Source organism: Bos grunniens, chromosome 22 (assembly GCF_055505025.1).
Source record: "Bos grunniens cultivar Pamir isolate PY7600 chromosome 22, Bosgru_T2T1.0, whole genome shotgun sequence".
Classification (NCBI taxonomy): domain Eukaryota; kingdom Metazoa; phylum Chordata; class Mammalia; order Artiodactyla; family Bovidae; genus Bos; species Bos grunniens.
In genome coordinates this window covers 6,728,511-6,754,212 of record NC_141186.1, presented here as the reverse complement: position 1 = coordinate 6,754,212, position 25,702 = coordinate 6,728,511, and the positions used below count along the sequence as shown (strand labels likewise).

The 25,702-nt window shown below is 44.1% G+C and overlaps 1 protein-coding gene and 1 pseudogene across 4 annotated transcripts in view; one reads left to right on the top strand and one right to left on the bottom strand.

The window, feature by feature from the left end:
* The window catches only part of OSBPL10 (oxysterol binding protein like 10), a 343,446-nt gene that overhangs the window by 49,307 nt on the left and 268,437 nt on the right, over window positions 1–25,702 (top strand). The window lies entirely within an intron of this gene.
* On the bottom strand, window positions 22,610–23,060 carry LOC147347963 (small ribosomal subunit protein uS8 pseudogene; annotated as a pseudogene).

Sequence of the window (25,702 nt, the reverse complement as noted above, 5' to 3'; positions counted from 1 at the left end):
AGAATCCCAGGGATGGGAGAGCCTGGTGGGCTGCCGTCTATGGGGTCGCACAGAGTCGGACACGACTGAAGTGACTTAGCAGCAGCAGCAGAATGAATAGGTGATTATTTTTCTTGTCTTTTTAAAAAATTGAGGTATAACAATGCTGTTTTAGTGTCGAATGTATAGCACAGTGATTCAGTTATATATACGTATACATATATATATATACATATATAAAGTATATGTATATACTTTTTCAGATTCTTTTTCATTATGGGTTGTTACAGAATACTGAGTATAGTTCCCTGTGCTATACAGTAGGACCTTTTTATGTATCTATATGTAGTAGTGTGTTTATGTCAATTCCAAACTCCTGATTTATGCCCCGCTCCCTCTCCCTTTCCTGTTTGGTAACCATGCATTTGTTTTTTATGTCTGTGATTAGACTTCTTAATTTTGCTAAGCTACTGGGTATAAATAGTAGCTCCTTGATGTTTTAATTTGTGTATACATGGTTCTCAGAAAGAGAGTAGCTTTTCATTTGTTCAAGAATCATTTTTTTTCCTCTTTTGTGAAATTCCAGCTTGTGTCTTTTTGCTCAGTTATCTGGTAGGTTATTTATGTTTTTCACGTTGGTTTATGACTTCTGTTTTTGTTTTTTAAAATTTATTTATTTGACTGTGCCAGGTCTTAGTTGTGGTATGTGGGATCTTGTTCCCTGACCTGGGATTGAACCTGGGCCCCTGCATTGGGGGCATGAAGTCTTAGCCTCTGGACTACCAGGGAAGTCCAGTTTATGAGTTCTTTATATATTCTGAATACTTATCCTTTGTTGAATGTATGTGCTACAGATATCTTTTCTTAGTTGGTAGCTTGTCTTTTAACTTTATTTGTGATGCATTTGGAAAACAAATTTTTATTATTTTTGTATTATCTTTATTATGGTTCCCCATGCTGACAGCTGCTCCCTTCACTGACAGAAACAGCCATTACTTCTGGCAGGCTCATCTCAGACGCCTGGGATGCAAACACAAACAAACATAAGTAGAATTTCCTGCAGAGACCTACTTTTTAAAAACTGCTGATTCTCAGATCACTGCATCAACCCAGAGCACAACTGACAACTCAGATTTTTCCCTAAGAGTAGCTCCCAGCTCCCATCTAAACCCAGTCAATCCACAGATGGCAACCTCAGGTCAAAAGGTGCTTAATTTTACTGTGACAGGATTTCTGTATTTTCTTTCCTGGTTAGAAATACACTCTTTTAAAAGACTGGAGTATAGTTGATTTATAATGTTGTGTTAATTTCTCCTGTACAGCAGGGTGACTTAGTTATATAAATATTCTTTTTCATATTCTTTTCTGTTACAATGTATCCCAGGATATTGAATATAATTCCCTGTGCTATACAGTAGGACTTTGTTGTTTATCCATCCTATATATAATAGTTTGCATCTGCTAATCCCAAATTCTCAATCCAACCCTCCCCTGCACCCCCTCCACAAGTCCGTTCTCTGGGTCTATGAGTCTGTTTCTGTTTCATATATACGTTCATTTTAAATATGCATCATATTTTAGGTTCCACATATAAGTGATATCATATGGTATTTGTCTCTTGTCGCTTGCCTGACTTCCTTCGCTTTGTATGATCATCTCCAGGTCCATCTGTGTAGTGGCAAATAGCATTATTTCTCGTTTTGGTGGCTGAGTGCTATTCTGTTGTGTATATGTACCATTTCTTCTTTATCCATTCATCTGTTGATGGACATTTAGGTTGCTTCCCTGTCTTGGCTGCTGTAAATAGTGCTTCTGTGAACACAAGGGTGCATGTATCTTTTTGAATTATAGTTTTGTCTGGATATATGCCCAGGAGTGGGATTGTTGGATCATACAGTAGCTCTGTGTTTAGTTTTTTGAGGAACCTCCACACTAATAGTGTAAGAGGGTTCCCCTTAGAAGGATATTCTTTATTTTCTGCTGAAAGTTCCAGATGTTTTCCTTTCTGAATTAAGTCTGTAGTCTTTCTGGACTTTTGTGTGTGTGGTGTGAGGTAGGGACTCAATATCCTTTAGTGTTTCCTGCACTGTGTTCCCAAGCATGAGGAGGAATGTAAATACTCCAGCTCCTTACACAGTTCTGGGCACATGCAAGGTGTTCTGTAAGGGTAGGTTATTGCTGTTATAACCTTCAGTCACCTGGTTTTTCTGTTGATGAGTGCATTTCTTCATGAAGTCATTAATGTGCGTATTTTAGGAAACAGATTTGTGTTGGTTAAGAAACCAACCTGTCCTCCACAAAACTCTGACCTAGTATTGTCAGAAAGTTGATCTGTGAGTTTAGTCAAAGGGTAAATCATAATTAATGAATTAGTTGATTTGAGCATCTATTTCCTTTTGGATGTGGTTGGTGATTCAGAATTTCTCTGGCATCTTACAGAGTACCTTCTACCTCTGCCCTCGGATAATCAGATAGTCTTTTTTTTATAAGGTTCATCTCATTCCTTTGGAATTTGCTTGTTCAGCTTTGTATTGCCAGAGATGTACCCTCTAAATACATGAAGACAGGGGCTGGGGCTTCAGCCAGGGTGCTGGAAGCTCTCCTGAAGTTCATTCCTGCTTGAATATCTTGGAGCAAATTGTTCAGGTTGCCCGGAAATCTTGCTTCGGGGGCCTTTTCCAATTTCTCAGCTGTGCTGTAGTGGAAAGGAGAGGCAGAGAAGTACTTCTTAGAAAATTAAAACTGCTTGGCTGTACTCTTGGGACACATTGAGGGCGCACAATGAAATCTGGAGAGTAAAACATGAAACTTTATAAGGTGAGCATAAAAAGCACTGTAAAAATTGGAGGAATGTTGTCAGTTATATGGCTGAGGATGGCTGCCCGTTTATTGCTCGGGTGTGGTCAGGGAAAGCCATTCTGAGGCTGGAGGGCTCCTGGGCAGAAGGCAGGTGGAACCATGGGCTGCTGTTTGTACCAGGGAACAGATACCCCAGTGCCCAGGAGAGCAGCCTTCAGCCCGGGTTGCAAAGTTGCACTGCATGCTCGAGGCTTTTCAGAGGTACTCAAGCACCTTGTGGAGATAAATTTGTTAACCTCCTGCCAATTTCCAGGGAGGTTGGAAAGATGGAAAGATTTATGATCAAGAAGGACCTTTCCCTCTTCTCCCTCGGCGGTGTTCTCATGGACTTCTGGAGTGGATTCTGTAGCAGATGTTGTTGGTACTCTGCCTGGATCCCCTCTCCTGGCCCTGTGTGCCCCTCGCTTGGCTGCAGCAGGGCCAGTTGCTAACACCTCATGGAAGGATCCTTCACTGCCTTGCTGGAGAGCAGCTCCATACCCTGGAGACGACTGGAAAGAAACGTCTCATTCCCTACCTTGGGGTGCCCTGTACTGAGCGGTTGACATCAGTGACTGATGTCAGTGATTGGGAAATAAAACCCAGCCCTTAGCGTCCGGGCAGCACAAAGTCTACAGTCCAGGTAACTCCGGAGCTCCCTGCCAGATCAGACCGCAGCTGGCCTGCTGTCAGCCCTCACCTTTCCCTGTCCATGCAACTTCCCTCACTTTGCTACAAGCTTCTCTTCAGAGCTCTTTCTCCAGCACCCACTGGTGCAAGAGTTGCCACATCAGGCTCTTCTTCTAGGGAGCACGACCCAAGACAGACTCGTCTGTCTCTCCTCTCTGGCCATCACACTTGGCTCCGTTGAGTCTCTTCTGCCCCATGAGGTTGTTCGGAGGGCTGATTTCGTGTCTTGCCCATCTTTAGATTTCCACTATCCTCCTAGCTCCAAGCCCTGTTCACCCTCACTCCTTAATCATTGTACTCATATTTCTTGTCTTGGCTTCATGGCAATGACATCCGCTGAATTGCTGAAGCCAGAAATTTTGTGACTCTGTCTCATTCTCTGTCCAATACTTAAACAGCCACCTGAGCCCTCCCTGCCTCTCTACCCTTCTTCCTGCCCTTTACCTTGGTTTAGATGCTCCTCACCCTGGCCTGGACACTCATGGTCATCTTTTTTTTTAATATAAATTTATTTATTTTAATTGGAGGCTAATTACTTTACAATATTGTGTTGGTTTTGCCATACATAAACATGAATCTGCCACAGTGTACACGTGTTCCCCATCCTGAACCCCCCTCCCACCTCTGTCCCCATACCATCCCTCTGGGTCATCCCAGCGCACCAGCCCTGAGCATCCTGTATCATGCATCGAACCTGGACTGGCAATTCGTTTCACATATGGTATTACTGGCCTCCCTGAACCCAAGCTTGTATTCTTCAGCACCATCTCCATGGGGACCGTCCCAAAGCCAATGGAATCCTTAAAGCTTTTAGCAACTTTCCATGATCTCCAATCAAATACATGTTCTAGTACAGTGGTACCCAATACTCAGCCCCAATGTCCCACCCCCATCTCGCTTCCTGTCTGACCCCCTGCCCCTCCAGCCTGGCAGGTGCTGTGTGCGTGCGTGTGTGTGTGTGTGTGTGTTTTGGCTGTGCTGTGTAGCTTGTGGGATCTTAGTTCCCTTGGCAGTAGAGGCATGGAATCCCAACCATGGACCCCCAGGGACGTCCCAGGCTCTCTGTCCTTTGATAAGGGCTCATGTGCTACACACAGGCAGGAGGTGTTACCACCTTGTCCCCCTCTGTGGTGGTACTTTTCACATGGCAGGTCTGTCCATCTGCCTATGATGCTGAAGCCATGTCTTACTTATTATTGTGTCCATAATAGGAAGCCCCATATTTTGTGCACAGGAGGCAGGAAGTAAAAAAAAATAAAAATAAAAAAATTTAGTTTGAATATAAAAAAAGAATGTATGTGTATAACTGAGTCACTTTTCTGTACAGTAGAGATTGGCACCGGAGAAGGCAATGGCACCCCACTCCAGTACTCTTGCTTGGAAAGTCCCATGGATGGAGGAGCCTGGTGGGCTGCAGTCCATGGGGCCGCTAAGAGTCGGACACGACTGAGCGACTTCCCTTTCACTTTTCACTTTCATGCATTGGAGAAGGAAATGGCAACCCACTCCAGTGTTCTTGCCTGGAGAATCCCAGGGACGGGGGAGCCTGGTGGGCTGCCGTCTATGGGGTCGCACAGAGTCGGACACGACTGAAGCGACTTAGCAGCAGCAGCAGCAGCAGCAGCAGAGATTGGCACAACACCGCAAATCAGCTCTACTTCAATTAAAAATAAATTTATTCAAGTATAGTTGATTTTTAAATGATTATGATTTTTTAAAATGATTTTTAAAAAATCACTTACCTTTGACTGTGCTAGGTCTTCATTAAGGTGTGTGGGCTTCTCACTGTGGTGGCTTCTCTTGTTGAGGCGTATGGGCTTAGCTGCCCTGTGACGTGGGATCTTCCTGGACCAGGGATCGAACCTGTGTCCCCTGTATTGGCAGGCAGATTCTCATCCACTCGACTACCAGGGATGTCCTACAGACTTTATAATTGAGTGGTCTCTAATCTTTTATTAGTTACTAGTAAAATAAAAATTTTGAGTTCCTCCTCCCTACTTAATACTTGATAGTGTCTGCTGTTTCAGGAGATACCTCACAGCACGAGGTAGTCTGAATTCAGTTATGCATTTCAGTAATTTGGATTTTATTAGTTGCCGTGGGATCTGCAGACTTATGAAAAATAACCATGTATCAGATCAGATCAGTCGCTCAGTCGTGTCCGACTCTTTGTGACCCCATGAATCGCAGCACGCCAGGCCTCCCTGTCCATCACCAACTCCTGGAGTTCACTGAGACTCACATCCATTGAGTCAGTGATGCCATTCAGCTATCTCATCCTCTGTCGTCCCCTTCTCCTCCTGCCCCCAATCCCTCCCAGCATCAGAGTCTTTTCCAATGAGTCAACTCTTTGCATGAGGTGGCCAAAGTACTGGAGTTTCAGCTTCAGCATCATTCCTTCCAAAGAAATCCTACCATGTATAATAACACATTATTCCCATCAGACAAGGGTCATAAGAGCAAACGTTTTGCAGAGCTTAGGCCCTCCAGCTGCAGGTCAAGGGGTCCTGAGTGGTCAGGAAGACAGGCTGTGGGTCCACACCCCACATCGGACAGGGGAGCCGCTGCTCAGCTCTGGCCTCTCACTGCCACGGCTTCAGTGTGGGCCTAAGGTTGATGTCCTCGGGTATTTTAAGAGGAACCAGGTGTGGATTTTTGTGAGAAGCTCTTATTTTTTAAAGATAGGCATCTGGTTCAAAATTCAAAAACAAACCAAAAGAGGATGAAAAACCCAAAATAAAACAAAATGCTGTTTTTCTGGCCAAAACCAAGAGCACTAGCGGACTTGAGTTCCGGATCCTGTGTCTCCCGCTGCCTGTCATTGGAAGCTCTGGTCTGCATGGTCCCCAGAGCACGTCTGTGGGGGCTCTGGGCCCCCTGGACACTGGTGCTGCCAGTGGGACCGTAGCGTAGGCCCGAGTTCCTGGTGGGGTTTTGACCCCTCACTGGCTGATGTGGAAGGGCAGTTTAGGGAACCACCTTCTGCGTAGTGACTCCCAAGTCTGCTCTGTGGGTGTGGCTTGTCCCCTGTTCATGTGAAGCCCCCACCCTGGCCGGGATGGGGCTTGTCTCTAAGTGACAAGTGGGTGTCACTCATGGGATTTATTTTAAAATCCCCATTTGGTTTCTTGATGTTTGTTGGTGAAGAGGTGAAGGGTGGACCTGCCCTTTCTACTAAAACCCAAGCTCTGGATTTTTTCTAGGTAAATATGTTGTAGGCATTAGAGTTGCCTTTAAATCTATCCACGGTTGGGTGAAAATGACAGGGGAACTTTGGGAAGTGAGGGCCGCTATAAGGAAGAAGGTGGTTTTATGCAAATCTTTCTCTCCATGTGTCTCTATGTGAATATATTGCTGCTTTAGCAGGTCTGTTAATTCAGAATAGGGCTTTCCATTTGAAAACTTATTTTGATAGAAGCTCACCTCTCAGGTCGTCCAGTCTGATCACTTTCTTTTTTTAAATTTCTTGTAGTTGGAGGGTAATTGCTTCGCAGCGTTGTGTTGGTTTCTGCCGTACAGCAGTGCCGCAAGTGTGTTATGTCCCCTCCGTCTGAGCCTCCCTCCTGTGCCGCCCCCTAGGCTGTCACAGAGCAGTGGGGTGAGCTCCCTGTGCTCTACATACACTTCCCGCCGCTGTCTGCCTTACACTGTGATGGGCGTGCTTCATGCTGCTCTCTGAACCACTGTCCCCTTCCCCCAGTGTCTGCATTCCTGCAAAAAAAGTTGTTACCCCACACAGTGTAAAAAAGGGTTCTACTCTTCTGTTCACTTTTAATTTTGCTAATATTTTATTATAATTTTTACCATTTTTAATTTTAATAATTTATGTTCTTTTTACATTGAAACATGACATTTAGCATTCCTGGCGGGAATGCAGATTGATATGACACTGAGGGAAGACAGATGTACAGTCTTTTTTAAAAAAACATTCATTTGTTCATTTGACCGTGCTGGGCCTCAGTTGCCGAAGACCCTTAGCATGCAGCATCTTTGATCTTCGTTGCAGCCTGTGAGATCTTTAGTTGTGGCATATGAATTCTTAGTTGCAGCATGTGGGATCTAGTTCCCCGACCAGGAATTGAACCTGGGTCCCCTGCATTGATTGGGAGTGCAGAGTCTTAGCCACTGGACCATGAGGGAAGTCCCAGACGTACAGTCTTTATCAACCTTAAGAATGTTCCTGTAGCTTGACCCAGTGATTCTAATATATCATCTGATGGCAATCAGAGAAGTCCACCAGAATACTAATAATGCATGGAGATGTTCATTGATGTTATTTATAACCATGAAAAATGGGGAAAAGCCTAAATAGGGGAATAGTTAAGAAAATTATGCTCCCCCTGATGAAATACCATTTGGATATTAAATGATGCTTCTGAAGAACTTTTAATGACAGCAGAGTTCATGCTCCTAAAATAATGTTAAGGGGGAAAAAGCTGGTGTGAGTGAAAATATCCATCTGTGTCTAACTAGACAGTAAAAATTTAATGGCATATTCCAAAACATTAGCAGTGGTTTTCTTTGGGTGGTATAATTATTCTTCAGAGTTTCCTCAATGAATGCCTATTGCTTTTATAATCAGTAAAAAATAAATTTTTTCCTTTTAAACTATTAAAAAACTATCTGTTGTGTGACCCAGCAGTTCCACGTCAAGGTGTATACCCGTAAGAATTGGCAGCAGGCACTTAAACAGACGCTTGCGTGACAGTGTTCACTGCACACTGGTCACAAGAGCCAAAAAGTAGAAACAGCCCGTGTCCCACCGATGACTGGATGAGCACAGTGTGGTCCCTCCATGCAGTGGGCCGTGACTCACCATAGGCTGGTACGGTTCTGATGCACAGGACAAGGTGGATGAAGCTTGAGTACCCTGTGCTAAGTCAGGTCAGCCAGGCACACAAGGGCAAATGCGATAGGACTCCACTTATGTGAGATTCCTAGAGACAGAGGCCACCAGGGGCTTGGGAATGGGGATGGGGAGTTATTGCTAAATGGGTACAGAGTTTCCATTTGGGGTGATGAAATTTTGGAGGACTTTCCTGGTGGTCCTGTGGTTAAGACTCCACTGACAGTGAAGGGGGCATAGGTTCTATTCCTGGTTGGGGGAACTAAGATCCTGTATGCCCTGAAGCACAGCCACAAGATTGAAAACAGAAAAGTGTTGGGAATAGATAGTAGTGATGGTTACACAAGATTTTGAACATAACTAATGCCATATAATTATACACCTACAAACTGTTAAATAGAAAATTTTATAATATGAATTGTTGTTGTTCAGCTGCTAAGTAGTGTCTGACTCTTTGAGACCCCATGGACTGCAGCACACCAGGCTTCCCTGTCCTTTACTATCTCCTGGAGTTTGCTCAGATTCATGTCCTTTGAATAAGTGATGATATCTAACCCATCTCAATAGAAATATTCAGAAAAGACAAAACTGTGTTGGCTCATTGGACCATGTATTTGCTTTGATTGACAGTGGCTGTCAATCATGGTTCATTTATCTCCATTTTTGTGCTTCACTTTGATGCCACAAATATCCCTGTGCTGTAAATGTGCTGTTTTGAAGGTTTCGGGTGCCAGGCTCAGGTCTAGATAATGGAGCAGGGGGTTCATGCGGCATCTAGGAGGGTTTAAGAGATTTATAAAGGGAAAGGTGTTACTCTTCATCTCGGGCCATATATTGAGTTTTTATCAGGGAGGAGAAGGAAGAAAGGAAAGGTTTGGTGATAACTGGCAGCCCATAACAGTTCTGGAATATTCAAAAGTATTCTGGCAAATCAGACAGCCCTTGAAGAAATACAGCCAGTGCGATTTTGCTTCGGAAATTCATTTGGCAGCAAGAAGTGCTGAAGGAAGAGCTTTACTTATATTCTCTGCTTCCTGATATTTAAGGAATTCATTTCACTTGCAGCTTCACATGAGTGTGTTTTCTCTCCCTTGTGAAGGGGAGGCGGCGCCCTGCCGAGACACGAGAGAAGGTGGGTGGCAGAGGCTGCTTCTCCTAAAGGTGACTTCTTAGCCATCCATCTAAAAATGCTTATGGAAAGGAAGCAGTTGGGGTCAGCCGGGACCTTCAGCAGGCAAGCAGCCAGATCCCTCTCAGGGGAGTTTGACATGTCTAGACATGATGCTTTTGAACTCTGGGTACATTTCCAGATCATTGTTCAGCTCTTCGCTGCTTCTGTTGGAATTTACACAGTTCGCAGAGGTCTGTTGGACGAACGCTCGGCTCCCTTAAGTCAACTGAACAAGTGACCACTTTTCTGTTCATCAAAGCGTCTTGTGTCTTCAGTATGCCTTCCCTGAGATTTATTTATTTACCTAAGATGACTCTCATTTTCTTTCTCTCCTAGCTTTCGGGTAAGAGCTGGCTGGGTCTGTGTGTGTTACTGTTCTGTTTTGTTTGCAGCAGACCCTGATATAATACAGTCTTCTGTGTCCAAGTGGTTATTGACGTGTTCAATATAAAATATTTATTTTTTGGTTTTGGAGTTATTTTTCCTTCAGTATTGATATTGTGAGTTCCCATCTCTCCATGTTTAGCTTGAGGAGAAAACATGCTTTGAGTATTTCACTTTCTCATTGAACAAACATTGAAGATTTGCCCTCCTCAGTTCTCAGCCCATCCAGCAGTGACAGGCTTTCAGGCTCTGTCCTCAGGGAGTTTATGTCCTGGGGAAGCAGATGGACAGGTGCATTTCAGAGTCAAAGGGGTTGTGCTATCAATAAGCACAGGGTGTAATAGGAGCCCAAGAAAGGTGTCTAATTTAATGTTGAGCGATTGGGAGGACTTCCTGGAGGAAGTGACATCCACAGAGTCCTTTTTTAAGTATTTTTTTTTCCTTGATGTGGACTGCTTTTAAAGTCTTTGTTGAATTTGTTACAGTATTGCTTCTTCTTTTTTTTGTTTTTTTGGTTACAACACATGTGGGATCTTAGCCCTCAACCAGGGATCGAATCCGCACCTGCTGCATTAGAAGGCAAAATCTTAATCAGTAGACCAGCAGGGAAGTCCCCCATATTGAGTCTTGAAAGATAATAGGAGTCAGCCACATCAAGGGTTGTGGGGTTGCGCAAAGTGGAGGAGGCCAGAGGTGAAAGGGGACATTATTCACTTGGGAAGATTTAAGAACTTCAGTGTGAGAGTAGCATAGCCCATAAGGGAGGGTCAGAGAAGAAGGGTTAAGAGTGAATATTGGAGAGGTGGGTAGGTACGACCTTCTGAAGGTCACAGGACTTTCAGAAAAAATGTAAGCAGAGAAATAATTTGATCAGATTTTAATTTTTTTTCCCCACTCTGTGCGGTCCTGTGGGATCTTAGTTTCCTGACCAGGTAGCGAACCCATGCCCCCTGCAGTTGAAACATGGAGTCCTAACCACTGGACTGCCAGGGAGTTCCGATTTTAATTCCAGATTTTAATTTTAGCAAACTTACTCTAGCTGGAGACACACATAAATAAATAAATACATATGTGTGTGTGTGTGTGTGTGTTAATATAATTATGTAAGTAAAATGGCCAGATTTTAGTCATTGGCCAGTTTGGTTGATGAGTTTTGACAATCATATACACTCATGTTACCACCACCCCAAACCAGATATGGAACATCTCCATTCTTTCAGAAAGTTCCTCCATGTCCCTTTCCATTCAGTCACCCAACTTCCCCCCCACCCCCACCCTGGCCACTTTCTGACTTTCATCTCCAGTTATGTCTTTCTTAGAGTTCCCATAAATGATGTCACATGGTAGAGGCTCTGTTGTGTCTGATGTTTTTTCAGTCAACATAATTTGAAAGTCATCCACATCATTGCATTTGTAAGTAGAAGCTCCTTTTTATTGCTGAATTAGTTATTGCTGAGTTGGTTACTGCTGATTCCATTGTATGGATGAACCACAGTTAGTTCATCCAGTCTTCAGTTGGACATTTGGGTTGCTTTTAGTTACTGGTTTTGATAAATAAAGGTGTTATAAATGTTCTTATGCAAGTCCTTTTTTGGGAGAATTTTATTTTATTTGTCTCGGGTAAATAACAGTGGGATTTCTAGGTCTGCTTATCTTCTAAAGAATATATTATGAGTTGAAGGGCAACAGGGAGGCTATGGTGTATGGTCCAACTGAGAGATGGAAGTGTCCAGAAATAAATCCTGGAGGCGGAGCATGGTGAATAAAATCCCTGTACTGAGGAAGTTGAATAAACAGGAGGAGGTGATGAACATGATGGAGACGAGAGGAGAGGCTCACTGGCTGTGGGAATGACAGTGTTTTCTCTGAGCCAGTGAAGGAATGCAGGAGGGGCAGAGTCGGGGCAGGGCAACAGGTTTCATTTGGGACAGTTAAGTTTGAGATACTTGGCAGAGGAGAGGGGGCCGAGAGGCCATGGGCTCTGTGAATCTGGAGGCCGGAAGAGCGACCTGGCAGCAGGGGAGGAGCAGACGGTGGTCACCATGGGGACGGTGGCAGAGGCCGTGGGAGTAGAGGAGATGACTGGGTATGGGAGAAAGACCCACCCAAGACGGGGAGAAGATATGGTAACATATCACCAAGGGTGCAGCACTTGGTTTCCGAGTATATGAAAGAACTGCTTAGTATCAATAAGACAAAGATAACAGTCTAATAGAAAATGGATAAATGGTGTGTGTGCACTCTGTGCAGATGTGTGACAGATCCACTTGGATTTGTGCTCAGGAGCAGAATTACTGACCTTCTAGAGAGGATGTTCATTATTATAGAGAGGATGAACCATTCATTCATTCTGTAGTAGGGCCCACCAACTACAGAATGAATGAATGGTGGTGTAGAACAGGATGCACGAATCCCACAAACATAATGTTAAGGGGACAAAAGCAAGTTGCAGAAGAACATGTAAAACATTTTAAACTTGAGTGATGTATTATATATTGCTTAAGGATTCACATCCAAACACAGTAAAATTGGGGGGGAAATGTTAAATTGGAGTTGTGGTTTCCTCCAGGAGTCTGGGAGGGGTGCGTTCGCAGTTCCCCGCTCTTATCTGGTCGATGATGCTTTGTTTTCTTGATGGGTGCTGAGTACTTGAGTGGTTATTGTGTGTGTCTTTGCCTTTTTTGCATTGCTGGGTGATTTTGAAAGGGTGGGAACCCAGGACAGAACCTTGGGAGCACCCACATGTACAGCACTGGAATTTAAAGTGTTCATTTTTTTTTTTTTTTGGCTGTGACGCAGAGCTTGTGGAACCTTAGTTTCCAGATCAGGGATTGAAACCTGGGCCCTCAGCAGTGGAAGTGCAGAGTCCTAACTGCAGGACCACCAGGGAATTCCCAATTTAAAGTGTTCTGACTCTGACTTACAGAAAGAAATATTTTCTGTTCCACATGTACACATGTAGACAAGTTCCAACAAGATGCAGAGACCAATGTTTAATGAAAGGTCTTTATTCTTTCTTAGGAGATATATCGTAGTAGTTTCTATTTTATTTCATTTTCTTAAAAAAAAAAAAAAAAACCTGGGTTGCAACTCCCTATGCTAGTGGTTCTCAAATGGGAGTGATGCTGGTTTGATGATGTCTAGAGACATATTTGCTCTGTGCGACTGGCATCTGGTGCGTAGATACTTCGGATGCTGCTAAACAGCTTCTAAGGCACAGGGTGGCCCCCACAACAAAGAACCATGTGGCTAAAATGTAAGTAACACCAATGAGAAACTCTGCTCTGAGTTGATTTTTTGAAGGTTGAAGACTTACAGTTTGAAAAGCAGTGATGGAGGCAGGGGAAAAAGATGGGTCCGCCAGATACAAGGACAAGCAGGAGTGTGTGTGGGACTAGGAAGTGGAGAGAGGAATAAGGGAGGTCGGTCTGAAATGTGCTGGTGGAGTTTGGCAGCTAAGACCAGGCTGGTGTGAGTTTTGCCGGAGGTGCGGGGAGGGAGGCCAGAGTTAGCAGAGGGGAGAGAAGATGGCAGAGACATCTCTAGAAGCTTGGCTGTGAAGAAGAGAATGATAATTAGAGCAGATTGTAGGTTGGAAGCAGGATGTTTTTCCCAAGATGGTAGTCTTGGCACATTCAAGTGATGACGGAGGGGAGGATGGTAGAGCAGTTTGAGGGCATGAGGGCAAGCGCATGCCTGGGAAGTCAGGAGTGGGTGGAGTCCCAGGCAGGCTAGGAGGGAGGGAAAAGGGCACGGAAGGAGAGGAGCGTGTGGTGTGGAGCAGAAAATTGAAGCCATTCCTGCGAAGCAGGAAGTGAGGCCGTTTTCTGAAGGTGGAGAGGGAAAAGGCAGAAGTGGTGGGTTCCACGGTTTGTGTAAGGTGGAGGAGGTTTGAAAAGACCCTTTGAAGGGTCTAGGAGAAATACTGAGCAGGTGTTCTGGCAGCTCTGAGGGTCTCTTGAGAATGAAGACCCATGAACCTGTTACACCATCAGCTTTAGCAAATCTGTGGTTTTCTCCTTGGTGTTGAATGTCCTGGGTATGGGCACAGAGGAGGTGATGGGATTTGGCTGGGTGAGTGTATATGGAGCAGAACATAATTGAGATCCTTGGCCAATCAGTGGTCAATGGAAAATGGAGGAGGAAAGAAATAGAGACAACGGACTCAAGAGAAGTGGGAAACAGAGGGACCAGCAGACTGGAGCATCAGGTTAAATGGGGGCATTGGTGTAGTCAGTGAAGCTCTGAGAGAGAGGTCTGAAGGGAAAGGAGTTTATAGAGGATGAAAAGAGGTGGAGTGAGGTGTTTGGAGGTCTAGCCAGAGGTGGAGCAGTTCTAAGTGGTGAGGAGAAGGTCCAGGATGGATCTTTGGGAGGAAAGCAGTAATGCAGAGAAGAAGCTTACAGAATGAGGACAAGGAGTCAACTAGGCAGAGTGCTTGGGGACTTCTAAGGTCACTCAGAAAGAATGACAGCTGGACTTGGTGTCTCAAAGAAGATGAGCCAGGTGACAAGGTCTTCAACTGATGGGAGAGAAGGACTGTTAGAGGTAGAAGGAAGTGTCACCCAAGGGTGGAAGCTCTTCATTTGGCTTTGTGGAGGAAGAAGACGGTATGGTGTGCTGCCATCAAAAGTGGCCATTTCAGCCAATATAGGAGGAGAGGTTGGGATAAGAGGTGGTTCTAAGGGGTATGGGAACAGGAATTGAGATGGGAATCAGGATGGGGATATGGGTCTAAGATTGTGGGAAAGGATGGCTGGGGGCAGGAAGGAGCTTCAGCTTGGTGTGGGGCAGAGAGGCATGATGGGAGCAAGTAGCCATATGGTTCTCTAGCTCCCCTGGTGGTTGGGAGGATCATGTCTCCTCTCTGGAAGCAATTTGGGAAGTGTTCTTCTGGACCTAAAGTGATACTGTCCTAATTTCTGACCTGGAGCGAGTTGGCTATGCCTTCTCTTTTGTGAGTGCTGCTGCTGCTAAGTCGCTTCAGTCGTATCTGACTCTGTGTGACCCCATAGACGGCAGCCCACCAGGCTCCTCTGTCTCTGGGATTCTCCAGGCAAGAATACTGGAGTGGGTTGCCATTGCCTTCTGCAATGCATGCATGCATGCTAAGTCGCTTCAGTTGTGTCTGACTCTGTGCAACTCCATAGACAGCAGCCCACCAGGCTCCTCTGTCCATGGGATTCTCCAGGCAAGAATACTGGAGTGGGTTGCCATTGCCTTCTGCAATGCATGCATGCATGCTAAGTCACTTCAGTTGTGTCCGACTCTGTGCGACCCCATAGACAGCAGCCCACCAGGCTCCTCTGTCCACGGAATTCTCCAGGCAAGAATACTGGAGTGGGTGGCCATGTCCTTCTCCCTTTTGTGAGTGATGAGCCTCTAAAGAGGATGGAGAATCCATATGGCCAGGACTTGGCACTCAAAGGTCTTTGATGGCATCTGAATGTTTTATGGTCCTTTGACTTTCTAGAGGCCTGTCTACTGGAGATGTGAATATTCCCAACTGCTTTTTTTTTTTTTTTTTTTCCCTTGATTTCTAGAAAATAGGAGCACAGGAAGACCAGCTCAGTTCAGTTGGTTTAAGGGTTCAGTTCCATTCAGAGTCTCTGTAAAGTGGTGTTCTTGCAGGAAGGGGGCCCCTTCCAGGGCCTGAGAGTGGGCTCTTATCTAACACTTGGAAATGAATTGTCCAAGGAGACATATGAGCTGACAAAGCAAAAGCTTTTATTGGAAAGGTGCCTGGGAGGAGAGTGATAGGGTAGGAGAACCCAGGAGAACCACTCTGCCACATGGCTCGCAGTCTCGGGTTTTATTTTGATTGGATTAATTTCCAGGTTGTCTTTGGCCAATCATTCTGACAGAGTCCGTCCTGGTGGCGCATGCATTACTCAGCCAAGATGGATGGCAGTGAGAAGGATTCTGGGAGGTGGTCAGACACATGATGTCTCCTTTTGACCTTTCCAGAACTCTTCTGATTGGTGGTGGCTTACTAGTTTCATGTTCCTTACTAGGACCTCCTGTCATGGAGAAGGCAATGGCAGCCCACTCCAGTACTCTTGTCTGGAAAATCCCATGGACAGAGGAGCCTGGTAGGCTGAAGTCCATGGGGTCGCTGGGAGTCAGACTCGACTGAGCGACTTCACTTTCACTTTTCACTTTCATGCATTGGAGAAGGAAATGGCAACCCACTCCAGTGTTCTTGCCTGGAGAATCCCAGGGACGGGGGAGCCTGGTGGGCTGCCGTCTATGGGGTCGCACAGAGTCGGACATGACTGAAGCGACTTAGCAGCAGCAGCAGCAGCCTGTCATAAAATAACTCATGCAAATGGTTACTGTGGTGTCTGGCCTGGGTGGGCAGTTTCAGACAGTGTGCTTCTCCTAACAGTGTGAGAGCCATGTCTGGTTCTCTCAGCAGTGAATAGACCTTTCCTGTTATAGAGAATGGAGTTCCACTGGGAAGTTGCAACACATTTTCCTTTAATGGCTTAAATGAAGTGTTGCCTTTTTCCATGAAAGTTTTATATATTTGACCTATTTAATTTTTTTCTTTCAGGAAGTAAAAGATGGCATTTTCTTACCTCTCTTCCAGAAAAGAGAAACATTGGATTTTTTGGCAAGGAAATATGATGGGTTCTGTGGAAAATTGATGGGCTTTGAAAAATGAGAAAAATGTAGTCTTTCCCCCTTTTTTTAAAAAAAAATCAAAGTGAATTAAAAGAAATGATTATTTTAATGGAACTAGGTATGACTGAGTGGCTTTCTTTCAAAAGCTTTAGTATCAGGATGAAAGATTATGCTTTGAATGCTTCTCCTGTGTTTTTCTTAAAAATATGAACATTTCTTCTTGGAAACAGCACTGGCATCTGCAACAGCATTTAATTAACAGCAACCTCCATTGGTTATCAAAGAATGGTGTTACTGAGTCCAAGCTCTTGTCTGCTCACTGCATGACAGGCCAGTAATCGGGAGATAGGTGTTGAGGCAAAGAATAGCAACTTTATTTGGAAAGCTGGGCATCCGAGACAATGGAGGAGTAGAGTCCTAGAGTACATCTTATCAGGGTCTGGATGCCAGTTTCTTTTATGGAACAGAGGAGGGGAGATGTAGGTGGTGAGGAAGTAAAGTTAAATGGCCGTAAGTCTTGCAAAATATCTCCTGGCATGGCCAGCCTCGGGGAGGGGATGTGGGGATGTGTTCATTTCTTCCTTCTGGCAGCCATTCACAGGTGGGCAGGGTCAGAATGTCTCCCTGTGAGCTGAACAAAGGCAGTTTAGTTGAACATTCTGGCAGAGGGGCAGGGTTCCCCACACAGGCCACTGTGCATGCTTGTAGCTACAGACAGTGTCCGTTTAGTGGTTGTAGTAACAAAAGCAACAGAAAGCAAAGGTTGAAGGAAACAGATCCAACATGGAGTCAGGTTTTGTTCTTCCCTGTTACAATGGTGGTTGAAAAAATTGAGTAAAAATTGTATAGAAGGGCTTCAGTGGTGGCTCAGTGGCAAAGAGTCTGCCTCCCAATGCAGGAGACATGGATTTGACCCCTGATCCAGGAAGATCCCACGTGTCATGGAGCAACTAAGCCTGTGCACCACAACTCTTGAGCCTGTGCTCTGGAGGCTGGAAGCTGCAGCTACTGAAGCCTGCGTGCCCTCGAGCCTGTGCTGCACAGCAGGAGAAGCCACTGCCGTGAGAGGCCTGTGCACCACCGCTAGAGAGTAGCCTCACCTGCTGCAACCAGAGACGAGCTGATGCAGCAACAAAGCCCCAGGACAGCCAGAAATAGATAAATATACATTAAAAAAATTATACAGGAAGAGCTCACTCAGTGCGAAACCTCAAATTGATTTGTTAGTGTAAGAAAATGGCAGAAGAAAGAAAAGTAATTAAAGCATGAGAAACGGAACCAAAGGAGAAGTGAGATCTTGGAGAAACTCCAGAATGGGCTTTTAAAGGCCAGGTTGAAATGTTCAGATGGGGGAAGTTACAGAATTAAAAAAAAAAGTTTTGGAGTTGAGAAGGGATGGTAGAAAGGAGATGTCTTTGAAGGCATAAAGGGAAAAGAGATTTTTTTCTCACCAGAATTGTGACTTCACATAAAAAATGAAAACACGTCAGCTCCTGATTGTAGAATTCTGTCACTTCATTTTTTATTTCCAGAGTGCTTTGTTTTAATGCAGCATATTTTCTCTACCTTAAGTATGAAAACAGACTCTTTCTTACAAGTATTTTTTCTTCTTTTTGTTTCCAAAGCAGTGTGTTCCAAGATCCGTTGCACCGAATGGTGTTTCAACAGGCTGTTTAAGGAAATAAGGAACTTTGTGTTCAAATAAGTTTGAGAAGTGCTGTGTTAAAACAAGTTAAACAGGTTTATTTACAGCACAATTTCTCAGCGACTTTCATATCAAACATGCATCTTTGAATTTCTAAGATGTATGGGGTGAATCTTTTAAATTTCTAAATAACCATTCAATCTCTTGTTTCTTTCTGGTACTCTGGTTTTGCTGTAGGTAGCAACGTACCTAGTTAGAAATTTTCACCTCCCTGGACTCCTTTGCCATTAGAAGTGACCCAGTGTTGGCCAAAATAAGATGTCAGTCAAGTGTCTGCAGGGCGTGTCTTCCAAGGAAAGCCATTGCTTTCTCGATAAACAAGGTACCAGGACACTGACACACGCCTGTGCCATGGTCTTTCCTGCTGGAATGAACTCTAGCCAACTTGTACCAGGAGAACAGCCACCATGTGCTAGGAGTGGCCTATCAGGAAGCTGGAAGCAGTTCTTGATGGCTTCCTGAAGCTGCTCCACGGGCCTTAGACATTCCATCTTGGACGAATTGTTCTGGTCGAAAAATAAAGCCCTATTTGTTAAACCATTGTAGTTGAGTTTTTATGATGTGTTGTTGTTCGGTTGCTAAGTTGTGTCCAACTCTTTGTGACCCCACGGACTGGTGCAAGCCAGGCTTCCCTATCCTTCACTATCTCCCGAAATTCGCTCAAACTCACGTCCATTGAGTCGGTGATGCCATCCAACCATCTCATGCTCTGTCTCCCCCTTCTCCTCCTGCCCTCAGTCTTTCCCAGCATCAGGTCTTTTCCAACGAGTCAGCTCTTTGCATCAGGTGGCAAAAGTATTGGAGCTTCAGCTTCAGCATCAGGCCTTCCAGTGAATATCCAGGGTTGATTTCCTTCAGGATTGACTGATTTGATCTCTTTGCGCTCGGAGAGACTCACAAGATGTAGCTGAATGCAATCCTAATGCATATGAGGGTGACGTAGGAAGCAGTCTTTGAACTTGTTTAGAGTGTGGGGACTTATTTTGTTTTTGAAACTGTATGGAAGACCCTTTGGGAAATGCTGCCTTCAAGAAGAGAAGGGGGGAGGGTGAATTAGGAGTTTGGGATTGAGATGTACACACTGCTGTGTATAAGACAGAAAAACACAGAGATCTGCTGTATGGTGCAGGGAATTACATCCAGTATCTTATAATAACCTATAATGGAGAAGAATCTGGAGAAGAATACATTCACATGTATGTATCACTTTGTTATATGCCTGAAACTAACACAACATGGTAAATCAACTATGCGTGTTTTAATTTAAAAAATAAAGGAACAAAAGAATATGAATACAAAGGTAGTCATAGATATTTAGCCCTTTTTCTACAGGTATGAATTTTCTGATGTTCTTTGTGGAATGTATGTTTTGAATTTTGTTTTTTTTTTCTTATGTCTGATCAGATGGTACCAGTATTCCATAAACACAGACCTGATAATGGATTGACTTTTGAACAATAGTTCTTATATTTCTGTCTTCTCCTTTCAGCATCCTTTGGTACCTTCAAGTTAAACTTCCAGTCTTGATGGAGTTATGTGGGTGTGAATGTGTATTCTGGGCTTTGTTGTGCAAGTCTGAGGTAGATGCCAGGGCGTGTGTCATCTAAGTCAAGAGCAGAGTACTGGGGTGTGGGGAGGGGTGGTTCACACAATAATTATTGGCTGGCAGCATGCAGATAAACTTTAAAAAGTCACCTTAATATATGTATGAGTCATTCCTGAAACTCTCAATTAGTGGTTTTTCCGCAACCCCCTCCCCGCCCCAGGCAGGTTAAGATAGATGCCAAATGAACAGGATGCTTTGGTTATGTGTTGCCTGTTTTTTTTTTTTTTTTTAAATCAGTACCTCTGAATCAAAGTTTTATAAGGACCTGAGTGCTCGTTTTTCTGTAGGGTTTTCAATAACGTCTGCAAGTCTGTTATTTTTCTTAAAGATTTTGCGCTTTAGGATAGAGGTGATGTTATAAATGTAACTAACGTGATCTCATCCCTCAGGGGTTTCATGACCTTATTTTACTGGTTGTGGCTCATGTTTAATTTATTCTCTCTCTTTGTTCTTCATTTTGATTATGAAGCATAGCCCTTTGGGGCTTTTAAAACTTTTCGCCCCTCACCTGTGTGGCTTTCTCCCAGTTCTTGAACAAGGGTTAGGGGTTGTGGTGAATGAGAGGAACTCCAAGGCATGAACATACAAAGATATGAGAATTCACAGGTGCAAATCTCTGCTTCAGTACAGCAAGTGCCCTACATACAAACCTTCAAGTTGCAAACTCTCAAAGGTGCAAAGGTCAGGTGTGAGTGAAACTGCAGCGTGCCCTCGGTCTCCTGTTGCTGATGATCCTTCAGCTCTACCCTCTCCCGCCTCCTCTCCCGCCTCCGGTCAGTAACTCTTCTTGCCTGTTCACTTGGTGCCAGCCCCTGTAGGCAAGCCGCTGGACTGTCCTTCTGTACTGTAGGTATTGTACTCTAAGATTAAAAATGTTTTCTTTATTTTTTTGTATTTGCTTGTTTTTACGTATTATTTGTGTGAAAAGTATTATAAACCTATTGCAGTACAGTGCTATAAAGCTGATTGTCTTAATTGGATACTTATGCTAACTTTCGGAGAAGGCAATGGCAACCCACTCCAGTACTCTTGCCTGGAAAATCCCATGGACGGAGGGGCCTGGTAGGCTGCAGTCCATGCGGTTGCTAGGAGTCGGACACTTTTCACTTTCATGCATTGGAGAAGGAAATGGCAACCCACTCCAGTGTTCTTGCCTGGAGAATCCCAGGGACGGAGAGCCTGGTGGGCTGCCGTCTCTGGGGTCACACAGAGTCAGATACGACTGAAGCGACTTAGCAGCAGCAGCAGCTAACTTTGTTGGTACGCGTGTGCTCAGTCATGTCCAACTCTTTGTGACCCCATAGACTGTGGCCCACCAGGCTCCTCTATGGAATTTTCCAGGCAAGAATACTGGAGTGGGTTGCTATTTCCTACTCCAAGGGAATCTTCCTGACCCAAGGATCGAACCCATGTCTCCTTATCTTCTGCTTTGGTAGTTGGATTCTTTACTGCTGTGCCACCTGGAAAGCCCTCAACTTTCTTGAATTTATGAATAAATTGGACTTTCAGAAGCCTTCTATAAAGAAACTTGTTCGTATGTTAGGGACTTACTGTGTTAGTGGAAGAATTCCTCCATCATCCATTCACTCAGACTCTTATCCAGATAGGTGTTTCTGGTTAATTGCTTCATACAAAATTTCCAGAAGAGATGAATTAGAAAAGGCTGGAGATGAAGGGGCAGGCAGGTATACCGACTGCAGCAGGAATGATAGTTACAGCTTAGTGGGTGACCCTGGAATGATCACAGGAGAAAATCAGCCATCAGGGGCCGTTTCATGAAGTGCTGGTCTTCTGTCCCTTCTAAACAGGCTGAGGGAGTTATATTAGTACAATAATTAAGTAGTTAAGGTGACTCTGGGCAATCAGGAGAAGCAAATTTGACATAGTTTGTTCAGTTTATGAAGGCAGAAAGGTATGTAGGGTGTTTTAGACTCAGTTATTGGGAAATTTTACCAAACAAGGATTCAGTTTTTATTTATCTGGCTGCAGCAGGTCTTAGTTGCAGCACGCAGAATCTTTGGTTGTAGCACGTGGGGTCTCGTTCCCTGACCAGGGATCGAACCCAGGCCCCCCGCACTGGGAGCACAGTCTTAGCCACTGGGCCACCAGGGAAGTCCTCAAGCAAGGATTGGAGAGTGCAGATTCCTGTGAATAAGGAAGCATAAAAGATTTGTTTTAAGGGAAGCAGTTAAGTAGTTGGTGGCCAAGTTTTTCTTTAGGAATTAAAAAGATTCTGTGGTTGAAAATATCTTTTAAATATTCTGGAGTTTCTCTTACATATAAATGGCCTTGGTTCTGATGATAGTTGAAGTTTTAGGTTCAACTTTTGTAAAGAATACAGTGTTAATCTACTTTATTATTATTATTTTCATTCTTTAAAAATTTTTTTTATTGAAGTTGATTTACAATGTTGTGTTAGTTTCAGGTATACCACAAAATGAATCGTTTGTGGCTCAGCTGGTAAAGAATCTGCCTGCAATGTGGGAGACTTGGGTTCGATCCCTGCATTGGAAAGATCCCCTGGAGAAGGGAAAGGCTACCCACTCCAGTATTCTGGCCTGGAGAATTCCATGGAGTCCATGGGGTCTCAAAGAGTGGCCACGACTAAATGACTTTCACTTTCATACATATTTATATATCCACTTTTTTAAAAATTTTTATTTAATTTTTAAACTTTATATAATTGTATTAGTTTTGCCAAATATCAAAATGAATCCACCACAGGTAGTCTTCCCCACTACCCACCCCTGAGGCATTTTATTTTTATGTATTACATCGCTGGAAAAAGAATCCCAGGATTTTCCTCCTCTGTGTTTTAGTCCTGCTTCTTCAGGGTCCATGATGCCAGCTGAGGTTGTCAGTACAGGAAAACCAAACTGACGGAATGGGAGCAGATTGTTCTGCCATTTTTCTAGATCCTTGAATTGTACGTCAAACCTGGGGCTGCTCACTCCACACTTGTTTAGCTTGCCTGTGAGGTTCACAACAATTATCCCAGTCCATGATCATCAATGATTTCAAATTCACCAGTGTAACCATGCTTCATCATCACAGTTAGAAACCTGATGATGGCTTTGGAGCACGGCCTAATAAGTACCCGGTGTCTGCCTCTCTTTTTGGCATTGTTGATATTCTTGAAATATCAACAGTGGACATTCATGTGCACCATTCTGGCGTCACCGAAAGATGACAGAAAGAGATTCTTTAGTTTTAATCTACTACAGATATCCAATGTCAGTGACTCAGGAATGGTCCAGAATTTGTGGCTTTTATTTCATCTTTGGTTTTGTATACAGTTGAGGTTATTCCTTATTTCTCCTGCTGTCTACTTTGGTACTGTTCATACGTTGGATTAATAACTTCTGCTTGAGAGTCACATTCAGCGTGCTCTGTGGAACACTGTATCCATACTGCTCTTCAAGCCAATTCATGAATCTTTATAGTATGCCTGTGTATTTTTCCTTGTCTTACATTATCCTGACTCCTTGGGTGTGTTGGCTTTCTGAATATGTTTATGGCAAATGGGCTGAAAATTTTCATGACCTCTTACTTCTGTCATCCAGAATTTGTAGTAACTTTATGAGGAAGTGAGCTGAAGTTTTAAATTTATTCCAGAGCTTCTCAACCTTAGCACGATTGGCATTTGGGGCTGGGTAAGTCTTTGTTGTGGGGGGTGTGATGTGTGTGTTGTAGGATGTTTAGGAGCATCTCTGCACACACTGGATGCCAGTAGTCTCTGCCCTAGTTATGACAACCAAAATGTTTCCAGACATTGCAAATATCCCCTGAGAAGCCAAAGTATCAGAGCTGAGAACCACTGGTTTATGATAGACAAAGAATGGCTTTTTGTTATTGTAAGAAAATGAACAAGCAGTTGGAGACTGCTAACTGTAGGAGAATTCCAGCATAAAGCCAAGTGTACAGAGGAAACATTCTTCAAAGAAAACATATAGGTGAAAAAGTAAATATAATACTATGTGATAAAGGCTATCATAGATAAAAAAATGAGGGAGTGGTTACCTCTGCAAGAAAGAGGTCAGCAGAAGCATGAAAATGGCGGAGAGGAATGAGTTGGCAATGGTTTTCACAAGAGAAGTTCATCATGAATGAAGGTTCAGTGACTCTATTACAGTCTGCCTTACTGTGCTTCTTGTCCCAGCAATGCTATTAATAGCATTCCTCTTACTCTCAGAAATGCTCTGTTTTGAACAACAAATGGTCACTCTGATAAGAGCTTAGAGACTTGAACACTCATGGACAAATGATGTATTTGAGGTGTAATGCGTCCTCTGATTTGTCAGAGTATAGTTTGGGGGTGGAAGGAGATGTAAAGAATGGCTGGAGATGAAGTTGAGACCAGATGCAGAGGGCCCTGGGAGATCCTGTATGCCATATTATGGAGATTGGATTTGCTCCATACATTCTAGGAACCATGTCAAAGCTTCCACATGAGGCAGAGTGTTAGGAAGACAGCCACAGGGAAGATAAGCTTTCTGAGCCCTTGAGACATTTCAGTGTGATCCAGATGGGCTGTGCATCTCCCAAACACTTCCTCTTAGAGAAAATAGTTACCCCGAGAAGTGATTCTTGGCCACGTTTTGCTTGGTTGCAGCCAGGTACTGTTCCTGAGTCCAAGCTCATAGTGCTCACTGCATGATAGGCCAGTAAATCGAGAGACAGGGTGTTAGGGCAAGGAATAGCGACCTTATGCAGAAACTCAGCAGCCTGAGAAGGTGGTAGACTCATGTCCCAAAGAACCGTCTTAGCCGAGTTAGAATTTGGACTGAAAGGAGAGGGAGTGGCAGGTAGTTGCAACTTCCTGGTGCAGGAATCCTGCTACGCAGGTAGGTCTGGTCACAGTGTTCCTGTAAACCAGCACCAAGACAAACGTTATTCTCTATCCTGTAACTTTTCATCTCTGTATGAATGGAAGGGTGTTAATACCTTTAAAAGGTCAAGTCTAGGAGGCAGAGCCTTGAAAAAGGGTTGGCCTGTGTATTTCAGGCGGTAGGCAACATTCTTTTACAAAAGGTGCAGACTAAGCACAGAGAACGGAGTGCAAGGGTTAGAACTAAGGGAACAGGTCCCATATGGAGTCACATTTGTTACCTGTTACAGGACTGTTTACAGGTATGTGACTTTCAACCGAGTTTCTTTAAGAAATAAGGAGACTTACAGCAGATTCATGTAGATTTTTCTTCCTGACTTATGAACAAAAACGTTTCATTCTGTTACTGAAATTTGAATGGATGGCAACTATTTGAGAGAGAGAGAGAATGAGAATGAGTTGTCTAATTCAGGAGTTGGCAGAGTACACCCTGTGTGTCAGATCTAGCCTGCTGCTTGTTGTCAGTAAAGTTGTCTTGGAACAGAGCCATGGTCATTCATTCACTATTGTCTACGGCTGTTGAGTGCTACACAGGCAGTGAGTAGTTGTCCCAGATGCCCTACAGCCTGCAGTGCCTGAAATTACCATCTGGCCTTTAAGAGAAACAGTTTGATCCAACTGAATAAGGTAACTGTTCTTGTCAAATCACCAAATCACTCAAGTATTTTTCACATCTTCACTCTGGCGAAGATAATTTCCAAATAGACTAAATTAGGCTGTTTTTGGTACTTGTGTTTGTTCCAAGTGAGGCTTGTGTTTGCAGTCTTACAGTAGAAATGGTATTATCCAGGATTTTACCTGAGAGAGCCATAATGCTCTAGAGCTTGGCGTTGCTGTCTTCAGGAAGTTTCGAATGCACTCGCCCTCCCTGCTACTGAGCCCATGCTGATGGACGCGTGCCTGCCGGGGCTGTGCGCGTACCAGGGCTCACTCCATCCTGGAGGTCTCTAACACTCCTGCCGCATTGG